We start from the raw sequence: 5000 nt of genomic DNA, 5'->3' as shown, positions 1-5000 counted from the left end.
ATAACAATAACTCAGAAACCTATTTGCAACACAAAGAAGTCAGAACATTTCTTTTTCCTTCTGTGATTGGAATCTTTGATTCTATGATTAGGCAGGGGTGACGTAACCCCCATTTACAATTATCTCAACTCACTAGACCAAAATACTTGTCATATGAGAGTCTAGCTCTATGCAGCAAATAGGGTCTTCAACATCTTGATTTAATGGTAGGGCAGGGAGAGGATGAAACTAGCACAACATTCATTGCCTAACTAGTTAACTATAGCTGAAGCTTTTACCATAACTTGGGATAACTATAAAGACACCAAATTAGATAAGTAGGGTCTTCAACATCTAGATTTAACAGTAGGGTAGGGAGAGGATCAGACTAGCACCCCATCCATTGCCCAAGGGACTAACTAGAGTTGAAGCTTTTACGATAGCTTGGGATAACTAGAAAGACACCAAACTAGATGACTAGGTCAATAACATAAGGAATATGCATAAAGGAAAAGCGTTTACACACCTACATAAAGACATAGTACGAATTACTTGTAACCCAATGCAGAGACGAAATCTAGAAAATGTTGCGGTGAAATGAGGACCAAAGAAAACAGGAGAAGTATTACTCAACGAAAACAAAAATGCAAAAGACTTTCCTTGAGCACAGTGGGTCTCGAGAGAGCTATGAAAAGAATTTAGTGAGGAGGCCATGGTCTGTTGTTACAAATTATATATTTCTATATTATAATTAGATGAACCTGAGTGTAGAAAAAAAAATCACTCTGCCCAGGCAAAATATATTTTTTTTTCTTTTTTGTCTAATGATATAAGTTAATCACGTCATAAAAAGCTATCAAATAAAAGATAGTTATGATTGTCAACTTTAAAGTAAAGCATAGGGTTTCTCTTCATCTTATTTATTTATTTATCTATTTATTTATTTATTTATTTATTTATTTATTTATTTATTTATTTATTTATTTATTTATTTATTTATTTATTTATTTATTTCTATTTATTTATTTATTTATTTATTTATTATTTATTTATTCATTTAATCGGGATGGGACTTAAGGGGGAAAATGAAGGGAAGCCAAACGAAGGATGAGAGTTTATGAAGGGAGGAATTGAGTGAAAAAGATTGAGAACCATTTCTTTAGTACGTTGCGGAAATATCGGATATATCTAATGTAAAAATACCGGCCTTGAAGCTAGCAGTACGCAAAGAAAGAAGAGAGAGAGGTGACATAACTAAGTCATAAAAAGACGTCACTGATAGAGTGTTTCTGAACAAGAGAAATTATATTCAAAGGTTAAGATACCAGAATAAAAACAGGCTGACAACCTCGTGCAAATCCTTATATACGGACAGACGAAAAAGGTACACGAAAAGAAAAGACATAAAGAAAAAGAAACAAACAGGACTAGGGTTAATCTATTATCAACAGAATAAGTTATTTTATCTTTCGCTATTAATCAGTCAAAATATATTTCACAAAATCAATGCTGAATGAAAAAAATATTAAGTAACAGAATGCCCACTAATAGAGCAACTGCCTAAAGATTCAGTAATTAAGGTTATGGAATGTACTGATAACTTTATTCCCAGCTAACGTTAGGTCAGGGAGACACTTCATTTAAAGTAGTATTTCCCAACCTTTTTTTGGCTGCGACCCTAAATTCACTCTTAGCCTGGAGTCGCGACCCTAATTGTAATAATAAATTCAACCATTTCATGTTATATTTCTACGTACTTGCATAATGTTTATAAACTTTCGTTTTTATTGTTCAGTTTATATTTACTACCACAATGAATTTAAATACATTTGAAACTCGAATGAAAAAAAAGTTAGAAAAGACCCTCTGGCGACCCTCAAAAACACCCTCGCGACCCTAGTTTGGGTCGCGACCCTGGGGTTGGGAACCACTGATTTAAAAGGATCTTTGTCACTAGGCTGAGTGCGTTGGGCGAATGATAAACCTGCTGATAGACAATATTCCCAGGTATCAGCAGCCCAAGCAGAAAGGAAATCATCGACTGCGTCTGTGGGAAAACTGACAAGTGGCCGAAATGTCGACATACTTGATTGGTATGAAAAAGAGGGATACTTTGTACTAAGATTCTATAGAGCAGCAAAAAATTTAACTTATTTTGACTGTCCTCGTATGTAGTTTTATGCAAAGAAACTACTTCAAATTACTTTGTATTAAATAGTTGTTGACTATCATTCAAGTCATCATTAGAAATTGATGAACATATAATCTTTTCTGCTCTTAAGAAGACGACAGAAACTAAGGATGAAGAAGAGGCATAAGAGGAACCAAACAGACAGGCAGACGACCAGACAGACAAACAGACAGACACACAGACGCAAAAACATACAGACTAAGATAAAAGAAAGATATATTGAGAAATAGTGATAGAAAAAAATAGCAATGTAGAGAGAGATGTTTGGGTCGAAATGATAGGAGGAACTGCTAAAGATGCCATTGAAAATGACTCGGAAAACATCGGTCAACTAAATGACAACACGGTTTTTGAAGGCGCTATCACACTGGGCTATTTTTCCTCCGACTCTTGGAGCAGATTTGCATCCGCAGCTTTCGGGAAGGAATCTGATATGCCGGAGGAAAATAATTTTCCTCAAGAATATCAAAAGACATTCTATGTAAATTGTTGAGAAAGCAAAATAGTTTGCCATAGTGATTTCACGGCGGGGCGGAAAAAGTGCTGGAAATGGGCAGTACCACCGATGAATTGGAAATTGGAGGAAAAATAGTCCAATATGATAACGCCTTAAAGTAAGCCTCTTTCGGAACAAACGTTTTCTAAATTTGCAAAACTCAAACTACAAAAGAAACGGTGAAGCTTTGAAATGTATGTTCTCTAGAATAACCTTTGATAATGTTTCACCAGAGAATTCTAACTGCAGTTTCAATGCATGATGACCTAGTGAGATGGATTAGAAGTTGCCGAAGCAATCATACAATGCGTGTTGCTACAGCTGAGAAATCCTTTTGATGGAAAAGTGTTACGATTTAAGTTCTTGGGTTATTTCGCTTCATATTATGTATTCAAACATACTGTAGATCATACACTGAAATCTGCTGTATCCAAGTTTGCAAATACCACAAAACTGCATCGATCAGAAATGCACTATACTTAAAAGAGGTTCGGAAAAGCGAGAACAATGACCAAAAATGTGGATAATGACATCTAGCTCTAGCAAGCGTAAAAGAGATGCCCACAGGCAAAGAAACATATGTATAAATACAATTTATTTCGGAAATGAAAAAAGAAAAGGAAGCCTCCCCCCAAAAAAATTATATCGTTTGTTCACTACATCAACTCAGCTAAGCATAGTAATTCTGTCCTAGAGAGAGAGAGAGAGGGAGATAGATAGATAGATCGATAGATACATCGATAGATAGATAGATAGATAGATAGATAGAGAGATAGAGAGATAAAGAGAAAGAAAATAAAAATAAAATATGATAAAATAAGATAAGATAAAATAGAAGAGTATATAGAAATGAAATAAAACAAAATAAAATAAAATAGAATTGATAAAGCAAAGGAATTATATAAATAAAATGAAATAAAATAGAATAAAATAAGATAAAATAGAATAAGGTAAAACAAAATAAAATAAAATAAAATCAAATCAAATAAAATGAAATGAATTAAAGTAAAACAAAATAAAATAAAGCAAAGTGAAACAAAATTAGATAACAAAACAAAAGCAAATTCCATAATGATAGCACAACCTTTCGATTTCAAGACCCTGTCCATTACCAACGGAGAATAGGCAAAGGATACTGGTCCGGTGCCTTTTGTAACCTGCTGTCTTGGGATCGCCCCAACACCTCGTTAAAGATCTTGGTGAATCTGAACTGAGACGAGTTAGTGAACTGATAAATACAGAAACAAATGAGAAGCGCCTGAGATATCTGAGCATAGTTTCTCAAAATCGGGTTGACTCAAGACAAGTAGACTTGACAGAGGTCTTCATGATATTAGAAAGAATCAACAGCAGGACCTGAAATGCACCCCAGATTGATACAAACCAAGCGGTTCACAGAATTCTCACCATCCTGACCCTTCTTCCCGCCCGTTTTACTCATGACCTCACACCTTCCTCTCACCTCTGACTCCGTCCTGCGTGACGGGTCGTCCTGTTTTAACTCTGTGTGTTCCCCTTCTACTCACATCTCATTGTACTTATGTCTCTGCAAATTCTTGTAATCTGTACTTTCCTGAAGAGGGCTATAGCTATTAGCCGAAATATAGAAGTTACGCATTCTTCTAAAGTTTCCTTTTTATTCTGACTGTGGGTTCTTTTGTGTTTATATATATATATATATATATATATATATATATATATATATATATATACTTATATAAATATTCATATATATACTTATATATATATTCATATATATGCCTATATATACATATATATATGTATATATATATATATATATTTCTAGGGCACAGGTTCTCACGGAGACAATTTTGATTAAAATCAACTGCGCTAATAGATTTAACTATTTTCAGTTGTATCTTCTTAAGTTTAAGGAAGGACTTCCTATCAACTTCATTCAGCTTATGAACGAAATCATCCATGGTGAATGTGAAAAGAAAGGCGCTGGTGAATGCCGATGGTTTCTATTGGATGTGTAACAGCATGTAAAAAACTGTTGACAACGACACCTTAAACTTAAGAAGATACAACTGAAAATAGTTAAATCTATTAGCGCAGTTGATTTTAATCAAAATATATATATATATATATATATATATATATATGTGTGTGTGTGTGTGTGTGTGTGTGTGTGTGTGTGTATGTATATATACATATATATATATATATATATATACATATATATATATATATATATATATATATATATATGTGTGTGTGTGTGTGTGTGTATATACAAGCACCTGGCTACGCCAGGGGTGCTTGGCCTTCGGCAAGACCCGCTGCATTTTCCAACTTTTTGGAAGTCGAGAA

The 5000-nt window shown here is 33.9% G+C and overlaps 1 protein-coding gene across 1 annotated transcript in view; it reads right to left on the bottom strand.

Annotated features, from left to right (window-relative positions):
* Positions 1 to 5000, bottom strand: part of LOC143027203 (uncharacterized) — a 76408-nt gene that overhangs the window by 33002 nt on the left and 38406 nt on the right. The gene's annotated exons all lie outside the window — the stretch shown is intronic.

This window comes from Oratosquilla oratoria, chromosome 7 (assembly GCF_046742065.1).
Source record: "Oratosquilla oratoria isolate Oo_2021 chromosome 7, ASM4674206v1, whole genome shotgun sequence".
NCBI lineage: Eukaryota > Metazoa > Arthropoda > Malacostraca > Stomatopoda > Squillidae > Oratosquilla > Oratosquilla oratoria.
Note: the sequence above shows the minus strand (reverse complement) of the source record. Positions and strands in the feature narration are given on the sequence as shown.